Source organism: Symphalangus syndactylus, chromosome 18 (assembly GCF_028878055.3).
Source record: "Symphalangus syndactylus isolate Jambi chromosome 18, NHGRI_mSymSyn1-v2.1_pri, whole genome shotgun sequence".
Classification (NCBI taxonomy): Eukaryota; Metazoa; Chordata; class Mammalia; order Primates; family Hylobatidae; genus Symphalangus; species Symphalangus syndactylus.
The window spans coordinates 61,824,539-61,836,721 of record NC_072440.2 but is presented as its reverse complement, the minus strand read 5'-3'; the positions used below and the strand labels follow the sequence as shown (position 1 = coordinate 61,836,721).

The 12,183-nt window shown below is 46.0% G+C and overlaps 1 protein-coding gene across 1 annotated transcript in view; it reads left to right on the top strand.

The window, feature by feature from the left end:
• The window catches only part of DRICH1 (aspartate rich 1), a 96,080-nt gene that overhangs the window by 71,848 nt on the left and 12,049 nt on the right, over positions 1-12,183 (top strand). The gene's annotated exons all lie outside the window — the stretch shown is intronic.

The window sequence follows — 12,183 nt, the reverse complement described above, 5'->3', positions numbered from 1 at the left end:
ACTGCAAACTCCGCCTCCCGGGTTCAAGCGATTCTCCTGCCTCAGCCTCCCGAGTAGCTAGGACTGCAGGCACCCGCCACAGCGCCTGGCTAATTTTTTGTATTTTTAGTAGAGACGAGGTTTCGCCATGTTAGCCAGGATGGTCTCGATCTCCTGACCTCGTGATCCACCTACCTCGGCCTCCCAAAGTGCTGGGATTACAGGTGTGAGCCACTGCGCCCAGCCCTAACACTTCTCTTTCCTGTGAGGCCAGTTCTCCCCAGGTCCAGCCTCAGGGCTGCAGTTCAGAGGTCACCCCCTTCCCCTTCCCCTTCCCCTTCCCCTACCTCTTCCCCTTCCCCTTCCCTTATTTTCTTTCTCCCTCCCTCCTGCCCTCCTTCTTTCCTTCCCTCCTTCCTCTCTCTCTTTCTCTGTCTCTCTTTCTTTTCTACTTTTGACAGGGTCTCGCATCCAGGCTGGAGTGCGGTGACACGATCACAGCTCATTGTAGCCTTGATCTACTGGACTCAAGGACCCTCCCACCTCAGCTTCGCAAGTAGTTGTGACCACAGGTACATGTCACCCACCTGTTTGTTTTTATTTTTATTTGTGCAAATGGGGTCTCATTTTGTCACCTAGGCTGGTTTAAACTCCTGGCCTCATGCCATCTTCCCACCGTGGCCTCCCCGCTCTACATCTGAGCACTGGTCTCACAGCCTCCTACAAGTTTGGTGTGATTTGTTTCCATTTTCATTTATCTCAAAGAATTTTCGAACATCACTTGTAATTTCTGCTTTGATTCATTGATTGTTTAGGAGTGTGTTAATTTTTATATATTCCTGAATTCAGATTTCCTTTGCTATTGATTTCTACTTTCATTCTACTGCAGAGAAGATATTTTGATTTTAGTCCTTTTAAATTAATGAGATTTGTTTCATGGTCTAATACAAGGTATATTCCAGAGAACATTCCCTGTGTGCTGGAGAAGAATCTGTATTCTGTGTCTATTGTAGATGTTGTCAGGTCTAGCTGATTTATAGTTTTTCAAGTCCTCTACTTCTTTACTGATCTTCTGTCTCATTGTTCTAGCCAGTATTGACCGTATAGTATTGCAACTATTATTGTGAAGCTGTCTGTTTCTCTCTTCAGTTCCATCAGTCATTACTTCCTATACTTGGGGGCTCTGTGGTTAGATGCACATGTACTAATTGTTAATTTTTTTTTTTTTTTTTTTTTTTTTTTTTTGAGACAGAGTCTAGCTCTCTCGCCCAGGCTGGAGTGCAGTGGCGCAATCTCTGCTCATTGCAAGCTCCGCCTCCCAGGTTCATGCCATTCTTCTGCCTCAGCCTCCTGAGTAGCTGGGACTACAGGTGCCCGCCACCACGCCCGGCTAATTTTTTGTAATTTTAGTAGAGACAGGGTTTCACCATGTTAGCCAGGATGGTCTTGATCTCCTGACCTCATGATCCGCCCGTCTTGGCCTTCCAAAGTTCTGGGATTACAGGCATGAGACACAGCGCCCAGCCTGTTAAATCTTCTTGATGAAGTAACTTATTTATCAATATATGATGTCCTTCTTTGTCTCTTGTAATAACTTGCATTGACCGACCCGACCCATCTCTCTTTTTCTTCCTTCCTTCCTTCCTTCCTTCCTTCCTTCCTTCCTTCCTTCCTTCCTTCCTTCCTCCCTCCCTCCCTCCCTCCCTCCTTCCTTCCCTCCCTCCCTCATTTAAACTGTTGGCTGGACACAGTGGCTTACATCTACAATTCCAGAATTTGGGAGGCCAAGGCGGGTGAAGTGCTTGAACCCAGAAGTTTGAGAACAGCCTGGGCAACATGGCAAAACCCAGTCTCTACAACACAACACAACAAAACAAAACCTAAAATTAGCCAGGCACCTATAGGCTGAGCTATGCAGCTACTCAGGAAGCTAAGGTCAGTGCATCTATTGAGCCCTGGGGGTCAAAGCTGCAGTGAGCTATGATCACACCACTGCACTCCAGCCTGGGTGACAGAAAGAGACCATGTTTCAAAAATAAATAAATAAATAAAAAGATAAAAAAGAAAAAGAAAAGTACATAAATAAACAAACTGTTTATTAGGAACCATGTATGCGCCAGGCACTAAGCTAGGGGATGAAATGGGATTAAGAGTCTAGAGACTTGGGAAAAGGCTGCACCTCTTGCTTCTCCTTAGTCAAAGAGGAAGGGAAAGTAAGATCCCTTGAAGCCAGGTCCTCCAGAGCTCCAAGACCCAAGGTGGAGCTCAGGGTGTGGGAAGGCAGTCAGGGGGCAACATCAGGCCTGGTTGGGGGCTGGGGCTGGGAGCGGGTGGGATGTAGGGAGAGGGCTGTTCCACCCTCACCTGTGAGCTGCATGAACACCCAGTGCAGCCCTGAAATAAGCTCCCCCTCTCCCTGGCCACATCTGTCTTGTTTTTCTCCTGACCCACATCCCAGGTGGCAGCCTTGGCTTCTCTTTGCTTTATTTTTTTCCCTTGTCACCCTGAGTTCTGGTTTAGGTCAATGTTAGGATTCCCAGGGTCAGCCAGCTGCAGGCAGGGCCACCAGAGCTGGGAAGGTGAATCCCCCACCCCCATCCCTGGGCCTGGCCCCCACCCTACTCTCACCTCAGACCTCGCTGCCCCTCCAGGCCTCCCTGGCCAACCCCTTCACCCAGGAATCTACTGGTTTCCTGAATGGCTGGTCCTCAGGTCCCTGACCCAGCTTCTCCTTGACCAGAGCGAAGGCTGGCCCAGGGAGGGAAAGGCACTTGCCCGGGATCACACAGTGTGTCACCCACAGGCCCGGGCAAGAACCTAGGAGATAACATCAATGGGTGGGGGTAGGTGAGGGTCCCCATGGGCCTGGCACTCCCCAGGCATTCTCATTTAATCCCCAAAACCAACCTGTGGGGAGAGACTGTTATCACATCCCTGTACAGATGAGGAAAATGAGGCCCACTGAAGGGAATCAAATTGCCCAAGGTCAAGGGCTGCTGAGGGCTAAGCTTGGGCGGGACCCCTTTTCTGTCTGACCCTGTGGTTGGGGCTCCCACAGCAGAGGCTCCACTTGGAAGAACATGCTGTGGGCTCCTGCAGAACTTTGCCAGCTGCCCTCCCTCCTCCTAGCCGTTCAGGGCAGGAGTGGCCATCGGGCTCTGTAGCCCTGACTCGGCCTTACTCTGCTCTGAGGCCTCTTTTCTGCATCCCTGAAATGGGGTCAGAGCTGGGGAATGGTAAAGGGAGGTCACCCCACCTGAGCATATCTGGTGCCCAGCAGAGGGCAGTGCTCCATACAGGCGCCCTCCATACAAGTGTGTTCCATACAGGTGTGCTTCGTACAGGTGTGCTCCCATGTGAGCAGATTCTACTTTTCCTTTTTTTTTCACTACAACCTTCCCAGAGAGTGTGAAGCGATGTCTCACTGTTGTTTTGATACATACCTCCTCATGCCTAATGATGTTGAGTATCTTTTTTTGTACTTACTGGGCCATTTGTGTATGTGTTTGGAGAAATATCTACTCAAGTCCTTTGCCCCCCGCCCCCCTGCCTTTTTTTTTTTTTTGAGATAGAGTCTCACTCTGTCGCCATGCTGGAGTGCAGTGACTCGATGTTGGCTCACTGCAACCTCCGCCTCCTGGATTCAAGCGATTCCTCTGCCTCAGCCTCCTGAGTAGCTGGGACTACAGGCGTGCACCACCACGCCTGGCTATTTTTTTTTTTTTTTTTTTTTTTTTTTTTTTGTATTTTAGTAGAGATGGGGTTTCACCATGTTGGCCAAGATGGTCTCCATCTCCTGATCTCATCATCTACCTGCTTCGGCCTTCCAAAGTGCTGGGATTACAGGCGTGAGCTACCACGCCTGGCCCCTTTGCCCATTTTTTAACTGGGTTGTTTACTTGTTTTTATTGTTGAGTTCTGGGGTGCTTTACATACTGTGGATGTAAATTCCCTTCTCAAATATATAATTTGCAAAGGTTCTGTCCCATTGTTTAGGTTGGGTCTCTGCTTTCTTGACATTGTCCATTGATGCATAATACTTGGCAAAAAATGTTCATTACATGTTACAATATGTTATATATGTTAACAGTTATAAAATATAGCTAATAATTCAAACATATTAATAATCACTTTAAATGTGCATGGTCTATATACACTAATTAAAAGACATAGACTAGAAGAGTGGATAAAAATAATATGCAAATATGTGTTCTCTACCAGAAACCCACTTCAAATATAAAGACTCAGAGCAAAAGAAGAGAGTTTTTTTGTTGTTTGTTTTTTGTTTTGAGATGGAGTCTCGCTCTGTCGCCCAGGCTGGAGTGCAGTGGTGCAATCTCGGCTCACTGCAAGCTCTGCCTCCTGAGTTCATGCCATTCTCCTGTCTCAGCCTCCCAAGTAGCTGGGACTACAGGTGCCTGCCACCAGGCCTGGCTAATTTTTTATATTTTTTCAGTAGAGACGGGGTTTCCCCATGTTAGCCAGGATGCTCTCAATCTCCTGACCTTGTGATCTGCCCACCTTGGCCTCCCAAAGTGCTGGGAATACAGGCATAAGCCACCATGCCTGGCCAAGAACAGAGATTTAAAAAGACAGACCACTGGGCATGGTGGCTCATGCCTGTAATCCCAGCACTTTGGGAGGTCGAGCCGGGCGGATCACCTGAGGTCGGGAGTTCGAGACCAGCCTGACCAACAAGGAGAAACCTCGTCTCTACCAAAAATATAAAATTAGCTAGGCCTGGTGGCACATGCCTATAATCCCAGCTACTCGGGAGGCTGAGGCAGGAGAATTACTTGAACCCAGGAGGAGGAGGTTGTGGTGAGCTGAGGTCGCACCATCGCACTCCAGCCTGGCAGCAGAGCAAGACTCCTCAAAAAAAAAAAAAAAAAAAAAAAGCAACACAGTGGGCCATAAAATAATACCACAACTTATTTAAATGAATAAAATTTCTAAAATATGCTTTCATACCATTACAAAATTAAACTAGAATTCAGTAATAGATAAATGGAAAACCTCCAAATATTTGGACATTAAATCATGTACTCTGTAAAACACGTGGATCAAAGAAGATGCCTCAATGAAGTTGTAAAAACACATATATATTTTTTGAGATGGAGTTTCACTCTTGTCACCCAGGCTGGAGTGCAGTGGTGCAATCTCAGCTCACTGCAATGTCCACCTCCCAGGTTCAAAGTGATTCTCCCACTTCACCCTCCCGAGTAGCTGGGTCTACAGGTGCACACCACCATACCCGGCTGATTTTTGTATTTTTAGTAGAGACAGTGTTTCACCATGTTGGCCAGGCTGGTCTCAAACTCCTGAGCTCAAGTGATCCACCTGCCTCAGCCTCCCAAACTGCTGGAATACAGGCATGAGCCACCGTGCCCAGCAACTTTTTGTATTTTTTAGTAGAGACGGGGTTTCACCGTGTTAGCCAGGATGGTCTCGATCTCCTGACCTTGTGATCTGCCCACCTCGGCCTCCCAAAGTGCTGGATTACAGGCGTGAGCCACCACACACAGCTGAAAAAATATTTCAAACAAAATGAAATAAAAATGTACCTTGTCAAGATCTGTGGGATGCAGTCAAAGCAGGGCTCGGGGGGGGGAATTTATAACTGAATGCCATGTGATAGGAAATAAGAAAGACATAAAGTCAATAACCTAAGCTTTCACGTTAGAAAACCAGAGAAAACAGAGCAGTGTAATAGAAAGCAGACAGAAGAATAGCAAAAGCAATAATTATTGCAGAAATCAATGGAATGAAAAATCAAAAATCAACAGAGAAAGTTATCAAAACCAACAGCTGTTTCTATGAATAGATAAAAAAAAAAAAAAATCAATAAACCTCCAGGCAGGCTAACCATGAAGAAAGGAAGTCATAATGTACTAATAAGTAAAAGAGAGGTCATCATTTGTGATTCTATGGGCATTGAGAAGACCATGAGGGAATACTTTGAGAAAATCTATGCCCACAAATTGGATAAGCTTAGGAACCTATTCCTTCAAAGGCAGAAACTATAAAACTCACCAAGGAGAAACTGATAAACTGAATAGACCTGTATCAATTTTAGACATTGAATCAATCAATCATTAGTAACTTTTCCAAAAAAAAAAAAAAAAAAGCACCAGGCTTAGATGGTTTTACTGGTAAATCCTACCAAATTCTTTTTTTTTTGGAGATGGAGTCTTGCTATATTGCTCAGGCTGGAGTGCAGTGGCACAATGTTGGCTCACTGCAGCCTCCACCTCCTGGGTTCAAGTTATTCTCCTGCCTCTGCCTCCTGAGTAGCTGGGACTACAGGCATATGCCACCACACCTGGCTAATTTTTGTTTTTGTTTTTTTTTTTTGAGATGGAGTCTCGCTGTGTCACCCAGGCTGGAGTGCAGTGGCACGATCTCAGCTCACTGCAGGCTCCACCTCCTGGGTTCATGCCATTCTCCTGCTTCAGCCTCCCTAGCAGCTGGGACTACAGGCACCCACCACGTCTGGCTAATTTTTTTTTTTTTTTTGTATTTTTAGTAGAGACGGGGTTTCACTGTGTTAGCCAGGATGGTCTCGATCTCCTGACCTTGTGATCCGCCTGCCTCGGCCTCCCAAAGTGCTGGGATTACCAGCGTGAGCCACCGTGCCCAGCCTAATTTTTCTATTTTTGGTAGAGACAGGGTTTCACCATGTTGGCCAGTCTGGTCTCGAACTCCTGACCTCACGTGATCCGCCTGCCTCAGCCTCCCAAAGTGCTGGGATTAAAGGCATGAGCCACCGTGCCCAGCAACCCTACCAAATTCTTTTTTTTTTTTTTTTTTTTTTTTGAGACGGAGTCTCGCTCTGTCGCCCAGGCTGGAGTGCAGTGGCGCAATCTCGGCTCACTGCAAGCTCCGCCTCCCGGGTTCACGCCATTCTCCTGCCTCAGCCTCTCCGAGTAGCTGGGACTACAGGCGCCCGCCACCACGCCCGGCTAATTTTTTTGTATTTTTAGTAGAGACGGGGTTTCACCGTGGTCTCGATCTCCTGACCTCGTGATCCACCCGCCTCGGCCTCCCAAAGTGCTGGGATTACAAGCGTGAGCCACCGCGCCCGGCCCTACCAAATTCTTATGTAGTCTTATCATATAAGTAAGTGATTACAATCCTAAGTATTTACCCAGATTAATTAAACAATTATGTATGGGCTGGGCCTCCCTACTCGGGAGGCTGAGGCAGGAGAATTGCTTGAACCTGTGAGACAGAGGTTGCAGTGAGCTGAGATCGCACCGCTGCACTCCAGCCTGGGCGACAGAGCAAGACTCTGTCTCAGAAAAAAAGAAAAAATTATGTCTGTACTAAAAAGTCCACAGGAATGTTTATGGTAGCTTTCTGCATACTGCCCACATTGAAAGCAACCTTGATGTCCTTCAGTAGGCGAATGTACCAACAAACTTTGTTACATTGATCAATGGAATATTATCCAGTGATAAAAAACCATTGAGATACATTTGGATTTGATTTATTAATCTCAGTTACCTACTATTCTGACATTTTAGGAAGGAGGTAGTTGTTTTTAATGATGGTGTTTTGGATCTTATGCTGAGCACGTTCTGCACCGCGCTAACGTCTAATATAATTTTATATTTACAAACATACCTGCTACCCGGAGATTAATTTAGTCCATATGGACTATTGACCCCTCTTGAGACTGCAACATATGCACTCGTAAATCAGTGTGTTTAGACTTTTCAAGTATCTAACTCATTTATAAATATGTACCATGTTTATAAACCTCCTGATTTCCAGCAACATATGATAGAAAACACCTAGTATTAAAAACACTTCACAGCTTCTACTCAGTGTCACCCATTGCTGTCGTGGGAGACAACACAGCAATATCTCATATGTTGCAAGCTTTCAACATAGCCTGAACTTAAAAAGTTGCTCCATTAGTTGTATCTGATGGATCTAAATTTGCCTCCTAGTTCACTTTGTGTCAAGAGCCAAAACTGTGAACCTAACTTTCTCTTATTTGTGGGCAATAACTGAAAATAAAGATTTAGTTTCATGCTCACTTCTTAAAAGTCATAAAAACAATCAAATAGGATCCTGAAAAAAAAAACCATTGAGATAAAAAGGCAGAAATCAATATGAAAATGTCATAAATGTATATTATAAGTGAAATAAGTCAATCTGAAAAAGCTGCATACTCTACGATTCCAATTACCTAAGATTTTTGGGAAAGAAAAACCAGAGGGACAGTAAAAAGATCAGTGGTTGGCTGGGCTCGGTGGCTCAAGCCTGTAATCCCAGCACTTTGGGAGGCAGAGGTGGGCGGATCACAAGGTCAGGAGATCGAGACCATCCTGGCTAACACGGTGAAACCCCGTCTCTACTAAAAATACAAAAAATTAGCCGGGCATGTTGGCGGGCGCCTGTAGTTCCAGCTACTCGGGAGGCTGAGGCAGGAGAATGGCGTGAACCTGGGAGGCGGAGCTTGCAGTGAGCCGAGATCGCGTCACTGCACTCCAGCCTGGGGGACAGAGAAAGACCCCGTCTCAAAAAAAAAAAAAAAAAAAAGATCAGTGGTTGCTGAGGGATCTGGAAAAAGGGGAGAGAAGTTCATAGGTGAAGCTCATGTAATGTTTAGGGCATAAAACTATCTTGTAATGGTAATGAATGGCATTATTAGTTTGTCAAAACCCTTAGACTACCAAAACACAGACTGAACCTTAATGCAAACTCTGGCCTTCAGATACTAACAGTGTATCAATAATGGTTCACTCATTGTAACACATGGACCACATCCATGTAAAAAGTGGTTAAGAAAAAAGCAAACTGTGGGGGGAGGGTCTGAGAATTTTCTGTATTCTCTTCAATTTTTACATTCATCTAAAACTGTCCTACATAAACTCTCTTAATTTTTAAAACTCTGGCAACACTGTTTCAGGAAGAGATCCATCTCAGCTAATGTTTAATGATCAGCTAAATGTTAAAAGTTTCAATTGAGATGTTTTCTATTTAAAGTGAATGAAACATTTAGTTGTAAATATGCCATTACTTCTGTAGTTGTAGTAGTGGCAACTGACTTAATAATTTAAACGTGCACACATGAAATAAAAGAGAAATATGACACAGCATTTTTAAAGTTTTGTCTAGGCCGGGCATGATGGCTCATGCCTGTAGGCCCAGCATTTTGGGAGGCCGAGGCGGGTGGATCACCTAACGTTAAGAGTTCGAGACACCCTGGCCAACGTGGCAAAACCCCGTCTCTACTAAAAATATAAAAATTAGCCGGGCATGGTGGCAGACGCCTGTAATCCCAGCTACTCAGGAGGCTGAGGCAGGAGAGTCGCTTGAACCCAGGAGGCAGAGGTTGCAGTGAGCCGAGATCGAGCCACTACACTCCAGCCTGGGCTACAAGAGTGAAACTCCATCTCAAAATAAATAAATAAATCAAGTTTTGTCTTAAACACGAAATGCTTAACCAACTGGAATCACTCTGCTTGAATGCACTTAATAACAGAATGGCCACACTACCTTCAACTGATATGCACACTCTCACTCTTTGCCTAGTCAGAACTTTTTGGACCCTCTGCTTCCAGGGAGAAATAGACTGCAGTGATTCCTAATGAGTGCTGTTGGGCCAGAAGTTCTCGGATGCTCAGCTTGGAGTCGGCAGAAGCTCCGCCAATTCCTCAGGAATTACTTTTATGTTCAGGATGCAAGATCCTGGGAAATTACAAAAAAGATAGCTGTTGAAATCTTACAGGCAGAAGACCATAGATAAATTAGTAATAGTTTACTCACAGATCAAACTTTTTTTTTTTTTTGAGATGGAGTCTTGCTATGTCGCCCAGGCTGGAGTGCAGTGGTGCAGTCTGGACTGATTGCAATCTCCGCCTCCTGGGTTCAAGCGATTCTCCCGCCTCAGCCTCCCAAGTAGCTGGGATTACAGACATGAGCCACCACGCCTGGCTAATAGTTTTGTATTTTTAGTAAAGACAGGGTTTCACCATGTTGGCCAGACTGGTCTCAAACTCCTGACCTCAGGTGATCTAGCTGCCTCAGCCTCCCAAAGTGCTGGAATTACAGGCATGAGCCACCACACCCAGCTCGCAGATCAAACTTTTGATCCGATTTTTTACCACCTGCTTAGCACAGCCACCTGAATCAGAGTTAGTCCTTACAGAGAGATATTTTTTCTTTTTGAGATGGGGTCTCGCTCTATTACCTAGGCGGCCATGCAGTGGCATGCTCATGACTCACCGCAGCCTCGAACTCCAGGGCTCCAGTGATCCTCCCACCTCAGCCTCCCAGTTAGGTGGAACCACAGGCACACACCACCATACGGGGCTAATTTCTAAAAGATTTTTGGAGAGGTGGGGGGGGTCTCCCTAAGTTGCCCAAGCTGGTCTTGAACTCCTGCCCTCAAACTACCCTCTTGCTTTGGCCTCCCAAACTGTTAGGATTACAGGTGTGACCCACTGTGCCTGGTCCTCCTAGAAAGACCTTGCAGTGTGGGTAGCACTTAAAATGGAACAGACTGATGTTGTAGGCAAATGCCTTTCTTTAGATGAGGCAATGTGGAAAGGAAGCAGAGCAGACTGACCAAGAGCACGGAGCCTGGTGCCTAATGGCCTGGGTTCAAATCCCACTGAGAAGCTGTACATACCTAGGAATGTTATGTAAATCTCTCTGCGCTTCAGTCCCTGTACTGAGATACACAGATGTTAGGCCGAGCGCGGTGGCTCACACCTATAATCCCAGCACTTTGGGATGCTGAGGCAGATGGATCACCTGAGGTTAGGAATTCGAGACCAGCCTCATCAACATGGTGAAAACCTGTCTCTACTAAAATACAAAAATTAGCCGGGTGTGGTGGCACGCACCTGTAATCTCAGCTATGTGGGAGGCTGAGGCAGGAGAATCGTTTGAACCCAGAAGGCAGTGGTTGCAATGAGCCGAGATCCCTCCATGGCACTCCAGCCTGGGCAATAAGAGCAAAACTCTGTCTCAAACAAACAAAAAACAAATGTTAATATGGTCCCTCTTATGATATACGGCTAACATTGAATTCAGGTAAAGCCTTAAGAAGACTGGTGCCGGCCAGGCGCGGTAGCTCACACCTGGAATCCCAGCACTTTGGGAGGCTGAGGCAGGCAGATCATGAGGTCAGGAGATTGAGACCATCCTGGCTAAAATGGTGAAATCCTGTCTGTACTAAAAATACAAAAAATTAGTCAGGCGTGGTGTCAGGCACCTGTAATCCCAGCTACTTGGGAGGCTGATGCAGGAGAATCGCTTGAACCCGGGAGGCGGAGGTTGCAGTGAACTGAGATCACGCCACTGCACTCCAGCCTGGGTGACAGAGCGAGACTCCCTCTCAAAACAAAAAAAAAAAAAGAGAGAGAACTGCATTAATACAGATGGTTCCATATTTTCTCCAGGGATCATCCAACTGAGGAGGTGGGTGGGGGGGGTGTGGGACAAAATGGGGATTATGGTATTGTTCAAAATGGAGGATTTTATTGTGGTCTCCAGTTGGATAGAAGTTGTGTGTACATGTGTTTGTATTACCCATACACACAGAGACACTGTTCTGAGTTCCTCATGTATATTAATCTGTATTTTATCCTCTCAGCAACTCTGATGAGAAGGTACTTTTCTGCAGATGGAGAAGCCGAAACACGCAGAGGATTCACTGCCTGCTTTAGGTCACCAGCTTATAAGTGGCTGGAGCAGGATGTGACCCCAGGTGGTCTGGCTCCAGAGTCCATGCACTGAGCTAGAACAAAGAAGATAGAGAAGAGGGCACATTCAGCTTGCTTGGCTTTCCTGTTCATGCTCACTCTGTCTCTCTGGAAGAGGGTCACCTTTTCCTATCCTCCTGTCCTAGGACTTGAAACTCCATGTTTTTGGCCTTTGTATTCTGGTACTTGCATCAGCAAACACAAAGGATTCTCAAATCTTGGACCTCAGACTGGGAGCTGCACTGTCAGTTTCCATTGTTTTGAGGCTTTTGGACATAAACAAATCCACATGGCTGGTTCCCCTGGGAGCCACAGTACTGCTTTCTCTCATTCTCCAGCTTGCAGATGACCTGCTATGGGACTTTGCCTTGCAATTAAGTGAGCCACTTCTCCCTATAAATTCCCATTTACAGCACACACACACGTATATACACACACAAGAAGACTTACTTATCCTGAATACATATGCACCCAACAGTGG